At 33.5% G+C, this 17,187-nt stretch overlaps 1 protein-coding gene across 8 annotated transcripts in view; it reads right to left on the bottom strand.

Moving 5' to 3' along the window:
• trappc9 (trafficking protein particle complex subunit 9) overlaps positions 1 to 17,187 on the bottom strand; it is a 303,088-nt gene that overhangs the window by 233,361 nt on the left and 52,540 nt on the right. The gene's annotated exons all lie outside the window — the stretch shown is intronic.

The raw sequence follows: 17,187 nt of genomic DNA, 5'->3' as shown, positions 1-17,187 counted from the left end.
ACTGTTTAGATGAATAATTATTTAATTTGACATAAATGGCTTATTTCATTTTGGCGTAACATATATTACGGCCTTTGTGGTAAGATGTGGAAATAAAGAAACATAAACGTGTTTACAAAGCAATTGATAATTAAGAAATATTTCCATTTACATAAAAAAAAATTTTAATAGTGAGGCTGAATGGAAAAAACTTTTCTTCTACAGCATAAGGGATTTTTTAAATGCAGCTTGCTTGTTTTCATGTCTGAGCGCGGCACTTAAAATTGCAGTGGGGTGTTTTGTTAATAGCGGCCTTGAGGTGAGGGAAAAACTGTTTGGCTCATAACCAGTAGTTTTACAGCCTTCGCATACAAACAACAAGCTCCTTTTGGACCAAATATCAAATATTCAGATGCGGCGTCCTACATCAGAACAGAGATCTCTGCAGTATAGTACAATATCTAATCATATTTTGTATATGAGTGCCTATAAAATTATGTATTATAATAATTATGTAAACAAGCCCTGTTTAGTTATTTGAACTTATTATATTGCAACACATGCAACTCAAATGTACGCTGTTTAAAATGTAAGAGTAATTTGTTATCTTGACTATCATAAGATTAAACCAAAATTGAGCGTTTACTAGTATTTGGTTGAATTTACTCACTCGTGCTTATAAGTTTTACCAAATAAAATATAATATTTATTATTAAAAACATCTAATATATGAAAAGGCACCAAAGCTTCAAAAATATTACATTTATTTACTTCAAAAGGATTTCACAGTTTGTAATGTTTTTGAGCTTTGGATCTCAGAATATGGTCTAGCTTTTGAGGATCTTTTGGTCTACTTCACTTTGTCAGGCAGGTCCTATTTAAGTAATTTTTTGATTGCGATGTATAAAAATCTCTTTTATAAATTTAAAAATGTCACTTTAAAGTTTAAAGCATCATTACAAACTAAAACCCCAAACATTTAAATGATATCTTATGTGGATTTTAAAATCTCAAACTGACTGAACTGGACTAGAATGTTCAGGCAGAATCCCGACAGATTAATTGAACATTAATCTAAAGTGTTACCCAAATAATAATAATAAAAACATTAAGAATAAGAATAAGAATAAGAAATCATAAAACGTTATAACCTTTCCAGACTGATAGATCTCTATTTTCTATCTCATTTGTTTTAGAACTTTGGATCTTGTCATGGTGTCTGGCTTTTGAGGATCTTTTGGTCTACTTCACTTTGCCAGGCAGGTCCTATTTTAAGTGATTTCTTGATTGGTGTGAAAGTAACTGACCTCAGGTGTAAAAAAACAGAGTTATGTTTTAAGAGGGGGGCAATCACTTTTTTTCAAGCCCTGTTTAGTTATTTGAACTTATTATATTGCAACACATGCAACTCAAATGTACGCTGTTCAAAATGTAAGAGTAATTTGTTATCTTGACTATCATAAGATAAAACCAAAATTGCGCGTTTACTAGTATTTGGTTGAATTTACTCACTCGTGCTTATAGGTTTTACCAAATAAAATATAATATTTATTATTAAAAACATGTAATATATGAAAAGGCACCAAAGCTTCAAAAATATTACATTTATTTACTTCAAAAGGATTTCACAGTGTTTTTAATGTTTTGGAGCTTTGGATCTCAGAATATGGTCTAGCTTTTGAGGATCTTTAGGTCTACTTCACTTTGTCAGGCAGGTCCTATTTAAGTAATTTTTTGATTGCGATGTATAAAAATCCCTTTTAGAAATGTAATAATGTAACTTTAGAGTTTAAAGCATCATTACAAACTAAAACCCCAAACATTTAAATGATATCTTATGTGGATTGGAAAATCTCAAAATGACTGAACTGGACTAGAATGTTCAGGCAGAATCCCAACAGATTAATTGTTCATTATACTCAAGTGTTACCCCCCAAAAAAAGATAAATACATTAATAATGATTATAATAAAAGCTTTATAACCTTTCCAGACTGATAGATCTCTATTTTCCTTCTTATTTCTTTTTGAACTTTAGATCTCGTCATGGTGTCTAGCTTTTGAGGATATTTTGGTCTACTTCACTTTTTTACATAAGACTATGAATAATAAGAAAACAATTATCATGGCAATAGTCATTATTATGATTTTCCACCCACATAATTTAGCATTTTGGCTGATCTGATCCCAAAAAAAAACTTTTTATACATTTATAATATTATTTTCTTTCTCATTTGCTTTTGAGCTTTGAATCATGCGATGATGTCTATCTTTTGAGGAAATTTTGGTCTACTTCACTTTGTCAAGCAGGTCCTATTTGAGGGATTTTTTGATTGTGACTGTGTGGCAGTAATCCGGCTTGTGTGTGGCCAGAGAAAATGTTAGATGAGGGTTGGGCAAATACTTTTTCTCACAGGGCTAAAAAGAAATTGATCATCATGCAACAATCATGATTATGATTTTTTTTTTACCATAATTGAGCATTTAGGCTGATTTGATTCCTGAAATGAAGTCCCTTTTACACATTTATAAACGGCACTTTAGAGTTTGATGTATCTTACAAACTAAAACCCCCCAAAAAACTAACTTTTACACGATAGCTTGTGTAGATTTGAAAATCTCCAAATGACAGACCGAACTAGAATGTTCAGGCAGAATCTTGACAGATTAATGGACAATTATTCTAAAGTGTTACCCAAAAAAACACACGAATAATAAGAAGAAATCAAAAAGCTTTAAAATCTGTTCCAGACTGATAGATCCCTATTTTCTTTCTCATTTGTTTTTGAACTTTGGATCTTGACGTGGTGTCTCGATTTTGAGGATCTTTTGGTCTACTTCACTTTGTCAGGCAGGTTCGGTTCTGTTTAAGTGATTTCTTTATTGGAAACAGGTGTGACAGTAATCAAGCCTGGGTGAGGCTAGAAAAACTGATCTCAGGTATGATAAACCAGGGTCATGTTTTATAAGAGATTTGTTATGTAGATTCGAAAATCTCACAACGACAGACTGAACTAGAATGTTCCAGCAGAATCCCGACAGGTTAATGAAGTCCAAATCTTGATCAAAGCCAAGAGTTTCATATCGGCTAGGAGCGAATGTTCTCTGCGGCGGGGAGAAGCAGTCAATGCAATCGTAAATATCCAGCATGGCACGAAAAATAGCAACAGCCTTTCCCTTCAGCTCATATATATCTCACACACACCTGAAGGATTCTGGTCTCTTCTCTGGGAATAAGAGTAAATATATTCACTGTATGAAGGGCAGCTTGAAGGCAGACGCTTCTTCCACGCGCACAGGGACGACAACAAGTCATACATTTAGAAAATGAGTTTTGGTTGTGCGGATGGGGCTGAGATTGAACACTGTTCTGGGCTTTTTTTTTTCCCCATCAGGCTGGTGGGGAGTTTGTTCTGATAAGGCTGATTTTCTGCGCTGAAGGGAGCCGACAAAGTCCGTTCCTTGATAAAATAATGAATATTTCATTCAGATCAAAACAGCCAACAGCCATGTGTGGTTTTATCTAATGAGCCCCATAACAAATGAGAGGCAACATCAAGTTGTTAAGCGAGAGAGTTTAACGCGCTGCGCCTCTACAGAGAGGGATTTTGGGAAATCTGAGCTATTTGATGTTCATTTGGAAAATGGGCAATTATGCACAAAGATGTGGCAGCTTAGACAACAGTCTGTTTTGAAGATGATCAGACTGACCTCAGGATAATCTAATAACCAAACATTGTAAGTGCAAAAAAGTGTCTATTAATAGTCAAAAACGCCTATTATTTTAAATTCTTTGTAATTATCCAAAACGAAAAACAACAAGATAAAACAAAACAACAAAAAAACAGGAATAATAAGAAATCAGAAAGTTTTACAATATTTTCCAGATTGGTAGATCGCTACTTTCTTTCTTATTTGATTTTCAGCTTTAGATCTTGGCATGCATTTTTTTTTTTTTTTGAGGATCTTTTGGTCTACTTTGTTAGACAGGTCCCATTTAAGTGGTCTTGATTGCGAACAGGTGTGGCAGTAATCAGGCCTAGGTGTGGCTAGAGAAATTGATCTAGTGTGATACAGAAGAGTTATGTTTTAAGAGGGGGGCTAACACTTTTTCACACAGTCTATGAATAATAAGAAAAAATCAATATTAGATTATATTATTTTCTTTGCTTTATTATTAATATTCCATGTATTTTGTTCTTTTATTGCTGTTGTGCTTCTTGGTAGTTATTGTTAAATGCAAAACTAATAAAAAAAATTTTTAAAGATTATATTAAGTTTTAAGTATGTTTTTGGACATAAAATCAACGTATTAAACATGATTTGTGATGGATTACTATAGAATGGAGTAATGATGCTGAAAATTCAGATGTGTCCCTGAAAAAATTACATTTTTAATGTATTCAAAAAAGAAGAAAAGGTTTTAAAATTGTGATATTAAAAATTGTCTTTGCATTACTGTATTTTTATCAAATATGTATTTACATCTGTCAAACACCTCCATCAAAAGCATATAGAGATAATATAACTAAAGGATAATAGAAGCATATAGGGATAATAGAATCTAAGTACCAAAATAATTGTATGCAAATAGTTTAACAAAATTAACAATTAGTCAAATGCAGTAAACAAATTATCTACACATATTATATTTATTTATAAATATTAACATTTATAAATTATCAAATGCAGATAAACAACAACATGGGAAATATTTGAAAAGGGATTTTAAAAATTAAAGCTGTATATAGAAAGTGTACAAAACAAAAAAAATAGAATAGAAAGTGTTAATATAATAATAATTATAGTAATAATAATAATAATAATAATAATAATAATAATAATAATAATAATAATAAATTAATTAAGCCTTAGTTAGCTTAAAAGTCTTACAATAAAACTATTAGTATTACTTTGAACTCTGCTAAAGCTCCACTTAAACAAATTTTTTCAACCCAGGCTCATTCTGAAAACATACCCCTATACACATTTCTGGGGAACACCAAAAACATCCCAGGAGCTATGTTTATTAGAGGTTTTTATTTTTTTTCCAATCCCCCAAAGGCCGCTGTGTACCCTTTTTGAGATCTCAAATTTCTCTAGCAAGTCTCATTAGCTACTGCTGTTAATCCACCAGAGGCCGCTGTCGACCACCCTCCCCCTTCCCTAAACCCAACCAATAGTTTTTTCAAAACCACCAATTGACCCGCCCACCCATTTCCCTAAACAGTTTTACAAAGCAATCTAGAAAAAGAAAAGCCTTCGCCTAATTTTTACCACGTTTTCAGATTTTACCACATTCTCACCCTGTTATTTACTTGTTATTTTATTTTTTGACTTCCGATTATTGTCTCACCCGCTTTCTGGAATCTGTCTACGCCTATCGTCATGGTACTAGTCTGCCAACATACATGTCAAGCTACTAAACAAAATGGCAACAGCGGGAAAGCCGTCCATACGGAAGTGGTCAGCTGGTAAGCGCGAAAAGAAATGGTGTCAGACTGCGCCGTATCGTTCATTTTAAAGACGAAATGCAGCCATATGTACTTCTGGCTACATAATTCACGATCTCCAGAAATGTATATAAGGCTACGTTTTGAGAATGAGCCTGTGTTGAAAACTCCTTAAACACATCGACTCTATTAATTTTACTATGACTTAAGCGACCCTGCTTATGTTAATCAATCCCATCATACACTATAGTCAGTCGGCAAAAGTAATGATCTTTTAAATTCAAATCGATGGTATTTTGAGCAGACGTTCATCTGCCGACTCTGATCACTAACCTCACAAAAACACCACACTACTCCATAAGATAAAGCCATCGACTTTCCGTCAAGAGAGACCTAATCTCCCCTCGCATCCTCAGTTAAGACTTTCCCCAGAAAGACATCGCTCTCGGGTTTATGATTCAGGGACGCAAACAGAATCAGGCAGAACTTGGCGGCCTCCAAACCAATTCTCCGCCTGTGCAATTATAGGAAACCCATCTCCAGTTATATAAGCCTCTTTTATTTTACAGCAAACATCAATCTGGGTTATGGAATCTGACATGGAAGGCAAAGCAGAACACAAGAGCATTAAATATTCCGTTAGTCTGCTGGACGGATGAGCAGAGGCGGTTGTTAACTCTGATATCTGATCACAGGAAGAAGAAAAAAAATGGGAGAAGAAGAGCAGGTCGAAGCTCTCAATGTCCCTCGGTGCTGACAACTCACTTTCGCTTCTGTCCAGAGAAGCAAGATGCAAGACAATTAACGCAGCTGTGAAGATGGGTGTAGGTTAGGACAGGAAGGCACTGGAAAAACGACGCTTGAATTCAGTGGGCTGAATTTATAAGGATGTCTATTATGATCAGGGTTCCCACTCTTTTATAAACAGCCGATTCAAGGACTTTTCAAACCACCATTAATTTCAAAGCAAGCACCGTTGTAATTCACCATGCACCATGAAAGCCCTAACTGTACTTGACATTTCACTTAATATTTCCATTAAAAATGTGAGTGATGATTTTTAAAAATTCCAGTATGGTTCTTGTTCGCTTCAATTACTCGATTCTTTACACAAGTTACATGGGGTCACATACAAATAGAAGAAAAAGGAGAAAAAAAAACAACAAAACAGAGTGGCAGGTGAGCATGTTTTCATGCATGTGTGTGCGCATGTAGAGGTAACAGGTCATAGTACATAAATAAGATAACAAAAAAATTATATATGTATGTCCGGTAGCTAACTTTCTGCAGCTCTCACATGGTCCCCCACTGAAGCTAAGCATGGTTGTGCCTGGTCAGTACCTGGATGGGAAATCACATGGGGAAACTAGCTTGCTGCTGGAAGTGGTGTTAGTGAGACCAGCAGGGGGCGCTCAACCTGCGGTCTGTGTAGGTCCTAACGCCCCAGTATATTGATGGGGACTCTAAACTGCTCAGTAAGCATCATCTTTTGACTCTCTGTCGTGGTGGATGAGGAGATTCCCCCTAAAAGAAAGTGTAAAGCATTTTATGTGTCCAGAAAAGCTTTTTATAAATGTAAGGAATTAATTAATTAATCAATATATATACATACATATATATAGCCCCCCTTTGAATTTTATTTTCTTTTTTAAATATTTCCCAAATTATGTTGAACAGAGCAAGGACATTTTCACAGTATGTCTGATAATATTTGTTCTTCTGGAGAAAGTCTTATTTGTTTTATTTCGGCTAGAATAAAAGCAGTTTTTAATTTTTTAAACACCATTTTAAAGGTCAAAATTATTAGCCCCTTTATGCTAAGTATTTTTTAATAGTCTACAGAAGAAACCACCGTTATACAATAACTTGCCTAATTAGTTGTCTTTAAATGTCACTTTAAGCTGTATAGAAGTGTCTGGAAAAATATCTAGTCAAATATTATTTTCTGTCATCATGGCAAAGATAAAATAAATCAGTTATTAGAGATGAGTTATTAAAACTATTATGTTTAGAAATTTGTTGAAAAAAATCTTCTCTCCGTTAAACAGAAATTGGGGGAAAAATAAACAGTTGGGCTAATAATTGGGGGGGGGGCGGGGGGGGGGGGTGGGGGGGTTGGGGGTAATAATTCTGACTTTAACTGTATACATGATTAAACAATGAGTAAACTTTCATTTTTGGGTCAACACATTATAAATTACCAGACAAAAGTCTTGTCGTTGATCTCAGTTGTAAGAGTAACAAATAACAACTTGACCTCTAGTTGATCATTAGTAAAAGTGCCAGAAGGTGGATTTTGCAGATGAAGCATCTGTTGATGCATCACAAATACTACAGAAAACCTACTGGAACCAGCATGGAGCCAATATTCTCACAGAAATCAGTCAAGTTTGGTAAAGGAAAAATCATGGTTTGGGGTTACATTCAGCATGGGGGCGTGTGAGAGATCTGCAGAGTGGATGACAACATCAACAGCCTGAGGTATCAAGACATTTGTGCTGCACATTACATTACAAACCACAGCAGAGGGCAAACTCTCCAGCAGGATAGCGCTCCTTCTCATACTTCAGCCTTCACATCAAAGTTCCTGAAAGCAAAGAAGGTCAAGGTGCTACCGGATGGGCCAGCCCAATCACCAGGCATAAACATTATTGAGCATGTTTGGGGTTAGATGAAGGAGGCATCTTGAATCTTGATGAACTCAGAGTGCTGCAAGAACACCTTCTTTGCCATTCCAGATGACTTTATTAATCAGTGATTTGAGTCATTGCAGAGATGTATGGATTCAGTCCTCCAAGCTCACAGGGGTCAGACACAATATTCATTATTTTAATATTTTAATCTAGAGGCCTTTGCCTTTTATATAAGCCACTTCTGATACCAAATGATCAACTAGAAGTCAAGTTATTATTTGTTGTTCCTAAAACCTGGACAGACGACATGACTTTTGTCAGGTAGTGTACATGTCAATGTGCTGTTTATGTGCACAACTGATCCAAGTCAAATGCATTTATGCACGTAAAGCAAAGTTAACAAGTTAAATGTACCTCTCATGATTCCTGCCTGTGTGTGTATGTTTGTGTGTGTGTGTGTGTGTGTGTGTGCGCGGAGGCTGTTCCATTTGATAAAGGTCTTCTCTCCGGAGACATCTGGTGTGTGTGTGAGTCAGACTGCTTTCTGGCAAGTCCAGGAGAGCAACAGAACAGCAAAGAAAACACCATCTATAGTTGATTCGCCACAAACACACACTACAAACTAGCTTACATACCAACGCTGCGGACTCAGACAGACACACCATCCAAAAATCAATGCAAACACACTCGCTGCGGTTCTCAAATCAAAGCGAGTGTTTACCTGAGCGCTCATTACAAGCAGAATGGCCAAATTTAAAGCAGCGGGCGCGTCATCGCCACATAAAATATTCAAGCCGATGAAGCCTTGACGGCAAAACAACAAAACAAGTGGCATTTTTCATATGGGCCCAAAGATTTTCTGTCAGGGGAAAGTGTGTGAGTCAGAGATATTAGCCTTTGGGTGCTCGGTTTACCCCAAGACAGGCGTGACGCATTACTTCCTCTCTGTGAAGTTATTAAGTGAGTTTGCACCAATCAAATGGGGAGGAAAATCGTTTATAATGCAGATCGTTTACAAGCCATGGTTGACGCTGAAAAATGCGTGGGAGCCACAAAAAGTTGATAAATAATTGAAAATGTTAAACATGTCTTGTGTCTATACCTTGGAAAAATTAGGTCCACTTTAAGAGGATAGGAGGAAAAAAGCTATAAGATTTGGCCACCCTTTATTGATTGTGTTGACCATATCAGATAATGCCTTAATAATTCCTAAGCCTTATTCTTGTTTATATAAAGCACTTTACACAAAAATTGAGCATGAAATGTGCTATATGAATAAATGGCCTTGCCTATTATTATTATTATTATTATTATTATTAGTAGTAGTAGTAGTAGTAGAATTAGTAGTAGTAGTAGTAGTTGTAGTAGTAGTAGTAGTAGTAGTAGTAGTAGTAGTGTTAATAATAATATTAGTGTTGCTGTTGTTGTTGTTAATAATTATTTTTATGTATGTTAATTATTAAATTAACAATAATAGTTAGAACAATATAATAATATATAGAACAATATAACAATATAATAATAATAATAATAATAATAATCATCATTTTATTGTCATTATTATTTATATATTATATTATTATTTATATTAATAATAATCATCATCATTATTAATAATAATTATTATTATTGCTATTATTATTATTTATATATTGTTATTTATAATAACAACAACAACAACCATTAATAATAATTATTATTGTTGTTATTATTATTATTAGTATTAGTAGTAGTAGTAGTAGTAGTAGTATCATTAGTATTATTATTAATAATAATAATAATATCGTTGTTGTTGGTGGTGTTAATATTTATTATTATTTATATTCATTATTAAAAAATATTATTATTGTATATTTTTATTCTAATTATTATAATAATTATTATGATTAGTTATGTTATTATTTATACTACTATTAATAATAGCCATCATTATCAATAATAATGATTAATATTATTTATTTTTCAGTTATATTATTATTATTATTATTATTATTATTATTATTAATTAGTTTTATTTATATTAAGAATTAATAGCAGCAATAATAAACAATTATTATTATTATTATTATTATTATTATTATTATTATTATTATTATTATTATTTATATATTATATTATATTTTTATTTATATTAATAATAATCATCAACATCATCATTAATAATAATAATAATAATAATTATTATTATTATTATTATTATTATTGTTTTGTATTATTATTATTATTATTTATAGATGATATTATTATTTATATTATTAATAATGATAACAACTATCATTATTATAATTATTATTATTATTTATAGATTATAGTATTATTAGTTAGATTAATAATAATAATCATTATTATTAATAATAATTAGTACTGTTGTTATTACATTATTATTATTATTATTATTTTATATTATTTTTTATATTAATAATAATAATCATCATCATTATTATTATTATTAAGAAGAAGAATTTTATTTTATTAATATAATTATTATTATGTATATTATTTTTTTTCTTTTTTTTCTTCAACAAACAGCTTTTTTACTCAAACACCAAATTTCAGCTTCAATTATTAGACAGCTCCTTTTGTAAGGATTGTGGGGTTTGTGCCTAAAAAATTGTATTTAAAAAATGAACCAAAAAAAGTTAAACATGTTAAAGAAGGATGTGTTCTGATAAAATGGCGAGTTCAAGGATTTGAGACACGAAGAGTATGATAGCGATGACGTCCTGTCACGACTGTGAGTTGAAGGACTTTGATGATTACTAGACGAGTGTGAAAATGGAGAGCGAATAAATGGTTATTGGACACAGGTGTCAGATGAGGCATCAACTCTCTCAGACCTGGAATGGCATTAAATAGGCTTTGTGGAGAGCGACGAGTCTCTGCGGTGGCATTTATTACCAAAAAATCTTTAACAACACATTTTTTATAGGAACAACATCCAGAGTAGTCCAGTGTTAAAGATCAGAAGCTTTAAAACATAAATGAAACTGTAAAACAAACGCATTTTTGATAATTTGTTATTCTTTGTGCTTCCTTTTCAGTCGTTTTTTTCTTGCTTCTCTTCTGTCATGTTTAAAGTATGTGTTGTGTGCTGAATGTTCAATTCAAGTTCATTTGTACAGTGCATTTCACAATAAAAAAGCAGCTTTATAAGAGGTGCATATCACTGCATTACAATCAAATTCTGAAAAGTAAAAGTTTATTGGTTACCAGAACTTTATTAGTTACTAATAACTGTAACTAATTAACTAGTAACTAATAGATTAACAGTTAAAGTTATCATATATAAACCTGAATGTTGATGCCTGTGCTCCACACAGATAAAATAATTTGTAAAATACACTCCCACTTTATTAGAGATTATATAAAAAGCACAATGTGTGTGCAAATGCCATTATCGTATTAATACAAGTTTTACTAGTAGCTAGTTTTTAGTATTTTTAAATCTCGATATTTGTTTTGTTTTTTTTAAACAGAAGCCCATTTATATATGTTTATTCAATTGATAATGCAAGCGCCTACACTTCATCAGGGAGTTTCACCTAAGAGGCTAAGAAGGAGCAACAGAATGAAGGGATGAAGATATTCACTTTTAAAAGGGATTAATTCTGGCTGTTTACACATGTCCAGTTAAGGTTAAATTGTTGGCGAGTACTTCAGAAGGGTCGGTTTCAAGTGTGCATTCACTAAAACACCACTTGAACGTTTTAAAAAGTCATATCTACTTAATATGACTTTTCCAACCAAAAACCAGTGCTGCTTGACTTTCCAAACGCAACAATATCTTCAAATATACAGAAAGCGAGGCAGGATCGCTCTGGTTTATTGAACACAAAGCCCAAAGTCCAAGTGGCGTTTCAGTAAAGCCATGCTCAAAACCAACCCTTCTAAAGTTCTCACCACCAATTTAACCTTAATTGGAAATTATGAAAACGACCAGAATGAATCACTTTTAAAAGTGAACATCCTCGTGCCTTCATTCTCTTGCTCCTTTCAAGCCTTTTGGGTAAAAACTCTCTGGTGAAGTTTTTGCATAATCCACCAGAAATTGAGACTACTCCGAACTATCGCCTCAACAACCAATTCTTAGGTAGCAGAAGGGTTCAATTTTACAGTTGTTTGGTTGGGAAATTCAAGAGAGTACAATCATAAGTGTCTTTAATATTGTTCATATAAACTTAAAACGATGACTTTTTCAGCCCAACTCAGTTTAAAACAGTTACAATAACCATAAGAAATAGAAACAGTGCTGCTTGACTTTCCAATCCCAATGACAATCTCAAAAATCCAATAAGAAAATGAGGCAGGATCTGTCTGGTTTTATTGAATCCAAAGGCAGGTCCAAATTGCGTTACAGTGAAGCTACACTTGAAACCGACCTTTCTAAAGTACTACTCACCACTTTAACCTTAACTTAAAAATGATGTAAATGACCAGAATGAATCCATTTTAAAAGTGTATATAATCATTCCTTCATTCTATTGCTCCTTTCAAGACTCTTAGGTGAAACCCTCTGACGAAGTCTAGGTGCTTGCGTAACCATCCGGAAATTGAGGCAACTCCAAACACCGCCTCAACAACAAATCCTTACCTAACACAAGGGTTCATTTATAAAGTTGCTTGGTGGGGCAATTCAAAAGAGTCCAACTGCAAGCACTAATCAGTTTTAAACACTTATAATAGGCATATGAAATAGAAACAGTGCTGCTTGACTTTCCAATCAGAATGACAATCTCAAAAATCCAATAAGTAAATGAGGCAGGATCTGTCTGGTTTTATTGAATCCAAAGGCAAGTCCAAGTAGTGTTTCAGTGAAGCTGCACTTGAAACCGACCCTTCTAAAGTACTCGCTAACAATTTAACCTTAATTAGAAATTCTTGAATCATGTAAAAGACCAGAATAAATCCATTTTAAAAGTGAATATCTTCATCCCGTCGTTCTCTCGCTCCTTCCAAGCCTCTCAGGTGAAACTCTCTGATGAAGTCTATGTGCTTGCGTAATCGAAACAAATTCAAAACGAAAAATTTTTAGCTAGCACAAGGGTTCGATTTTACAGTTGCTTGGTGGGACATTTCAAAAGAGTCTAAACACAGGAAGTCTCTGGCTTTATTGAATCCAAAGGCAAGTCCAAGTGGTGTTTCAGTTAAGCTGCACTCGAAACCGAACCTTATTAAGGACTCGCCACCAAATTAACCTTAATTGGAAATGATGTCAACGACCAGAATTATGCCATTTTAAAAGTGAATATCTCTGTCCCTTCGTTCTCTCGCTCCATTCTAGCCTCTTAGGTGAAACTCTCTGATGAAGTGCTTGCGTAATCCCCAGAAATTGAGACAACTCCAAACCATTAACTTAACAACAAATTCAAGCACAAGTGTTCAATTTTACAGTTGCTTGGTGGGGCAATTCAAAAGGTCCAACTGCAAGCTATAATCAGTTTTAAACACTTTTAATATGCATATGAAATAGAAACAGTGCTGCTTGACTTTCCAATCCCAATGACAATCTCAAAAATCCAATAAGTAAATGAGGCAAGATCTGTCTGGTTTTATTCAATCCAAAGGCAAGTCCAAGTAGCGTTTCAGTAAAGCTGCACTGTCGCCAACAATTTAACCTTAATCAGAAATTCTTGAATTATGTAAACTACCAGAATGAAGCCATTTTAAAAGTGAATATCTTCATCCTGTCGTTCTCTCGCTCCTTCCAAGCCTCTTAAGTGAAACTCTCTGAGGTAGTCTAGGTGTTTGCATAATCGAAACAAATTCAAAACGAAAAATTCTTAGCTAGCACAAGGGTTCGATTTTACAGTTGCTTGGTGGGACAATGTAAGAGTCTAAACACAAGTCTCCAGCTTTATTGAATCCAAAGCCAAGTCCAAGTGGTGTTTCAGTGAAGCTGCACTCGAAACCAAACCTTATTAAGGACTCGCCACCAAATTAACCTTAATTGGAAATGATGTCAACGACCAGAATTATGCCATTTTAAAAGTGAATATCTCTGGCCCTTCGTTCTCTCGCTCCATTCAAGCCTCTTAGGTGAAACTCTCTGATGAAGTCTAAGTGCTTGCGTAATCCACCAGATATTGAGACAACTCCAAACCATTGACTTAACAACAAATTCTAGCACAAGTGTTCAATTTTACAGTTGCTTGGTGGGGAAATTCAAAAGGTCCTACTGCAAACTATAATCAGTTTTAAACACTTATAATATACATATGAAATAGAAACAGTGCTGCTTGACTTTCCAATCCCAATGACAATCTCAAAAATCCAATAAGTAAATGAGGCAAGATCTGTCTGGTTTTATTAAATCCAAAGGCAAGTCCAAGTAGCGTTTCAGTAAAGCTGCACTGTCGCCAACAATTTAACCTTAATCAGAAATTCTTGAATTATGTAAACTACCAGAATGAAGCCATTTTAAAAGTGAATATCTTCATCCTGTCGTTCTCTCGCTCCTTCCAAGCCTCTTAAGTGAAACTCTCTGAGGTAGTCTAGGTGTTTGCATAATCGAAACAAATTCAAAACGAAAAATTCTTAGCTAGCACAAGGGTTCGATTTTACAGTTGCTTGGTGGGACAATGTAAGAGTCTAAACACAAGTCTCCAGCTTTATTGAATCCAAAGCCAAGTCCAAGTGGTGTTTCAGTGAAGCTGCACTCGAAACCGAACCTTATTAAGGACTCGCCACCAAATTAACCTTAATTGGAAATGATGTCAACGACCAGAATTTTGCCATTTTAAAAGTGAATATCTTTGTCCCTTCGTTCTCTCGCTCCATTCAAGCCTCTTAGGTGAAACTCTCTGATGAAGTGCTTGCGTAATCCCCAGAAATTGAGACAACTCCAAACCATTGCCTCAGAAACAAATTCTAGCACAAGTGTTCAATTTTACAGTTGCTTGGTGGGGAAATTCAAAAGGTCCAACTGCAAACTATAATCAGTTTTAAACACTTATAATAGGCATATGAAATAGAAACAGTGCTGCTTGACTTTCCAATCCCAATGACAATCTCAAAAATCCAATAAGTAAATGAGGCAGGATCTGTCTGGTTTTATTAAATCCAAAGCCAAGTGGCATTTCAGTGAAGCTGCACTTGAAACCGACCCTTCTAAAGTACTCGCCACCAATTTAACCTTAATTAGAAGTTACTGAATTATGTAAACGACAAGAATGAATCCATTTTAAAAGTGAATATTTTTGTCCCTTCATTCTCTTGCTCCTTTCAAGCCTCTTAGGTGAAACTCTCTAATGAAGTCTAGGTGCTTGCGTAATCAACCGGAAATTGAGACAACTCCAAACACCGCCTCAACAGTGGAAATTTGAAGTCTTGAGGAAAGTGCCCACCTGTACGATTCTCCCCGCCCACTTGTAACTAATCACGACCAGTGACGGAAGTGGATGACTAACGGCTCCAACGTAATTGAGAGTGAAATCGGGACCATAGGGAGTATCCAAGTGGTCATGGGATAGCACACTAGCAAAAAAAAATAAAAAGCAAAAATGGGCACTCGCAGCAGACGTTGGTGGGTTTTGGCAGAATGAAATAAGACAGGCTGGAAACAGCCATCTGACTCTTATACAACATGATTTGTTTGAAAAGTCGGGGCAACCTCACACCGAACAGCCATCTGTCTTCATAAGGCTCCTGCCAGTTCCTCAGGGCCCCGACAATCCAAAAATACACCCAAAAAATCCACAACAAAACTCAGGAAAGTTCCGCCCGGAGTGGGAGATGAGATACAGTGCTTGAATTCAACATGAGCTTCAACTACAAATAGACTGAGATTGAGTGTAGAGTAAGATGTCTTTCACGTTAAAGCTGAAAGAAAATCATTTACAAGTAAATGGAGCCATTCCAAAAGAAACCTCACACCTTCAGTACTTGGGCCCTAATAAGTGTCAAAGGAAAAAAACATGCCTTTCTGGATATGTGGCAATGCCAAACCCACTAGTAATACTATGAAGGAGTATAAAACCATAAGTATAAAATGTATAATAAGCAATGTATGATACCTTGATATATAATATGGTATTGGATTATCTATTAATTAACCATGACGTTGTTATGGTACTTTAACTAATACCATAATATATGGAAACTAAGTATTAAAATGTAATCATCCCTAGAGCTGGCACGAATAGCGGTTTCAAGGTCACCCACAGTAAATTTTCTTATGGTATTACAATTAAAATGTTAATTATTATTAAAACCGTGACTGATTATCATGACTTTGATAACTCACGTAAATGTATACTTACAATAACAATTAATAACACACAACTGCTGCACATTTTTGTTGTTGTTTGTTCATTTTCAGGACCAAAACTTGGTGCACGGTTTCCACAGGTTTCATCAAGTCAAATTTAAGACGTTTTAAGACCTTTTTAAGATCATTATAAATTAAATTTTAGACTTACACAAAGCTAAATAGTAATGACGAGTCAAAGTCGGGGTTAAAACCACGAAGTCTGAACTCGGCATTAGAGAACTTGCTGTAAAATGTCTAATAGCTGTTGTGAAATAAACAACTCTTTGCAGTAATTTGTTTTGTAATATATATATAAGTTTATAATAAGTATATATATATATATATATATATATATATATATATATATATATATATATATATATATATATATACACCTTATATTTATATACCTTATATTTATATACCTTATATATATATATATATATATATATATATATATATATATATATATATATATATATATATATATATATATATACCTTATATATGTATATAAGTATATATAAGGTTTTCATATATGTAACATATGTACACATGTTTTGTAATATATATATATATATATATATATATATATATATATATATATATATATATATATATATATATATATATATATATATGTATGTATGTATGTATGTATGTATATATATATATATATATATATATATATATATATATATATATATATATATATATATATATATATATATATAACAAAACATGTGTACATATGTTACATATATGAAAACCTTTAAAATCAGGACCTTTTTAAAATGATTTAATACCTACGACACAATATTTCTGTGAATTTAAGACTTTATAAGGCCTAAAATTTTGTTTAAGACATTTTAAGAC

Source organism: Danio rerio, chromosome 19, assembly GCF_052040795.2.
Source record: "Danio rerio strain M-AB ecotype USA chromosome 19, GRCz13ab, whole genome shotgun sequence".
In the NCBI taxonomy this organism is placed as follows: Eukaryota; Metazoa; Chordata; class Actinopteri; order Cypriniformes; family Danionidae; genus Danio; species Danio rerio.
The sequence above is the reverse complement of the archived record's forward strand: the minus strand, read 5'-3'. Positions and strand labels throughout refer to the sequence as shown.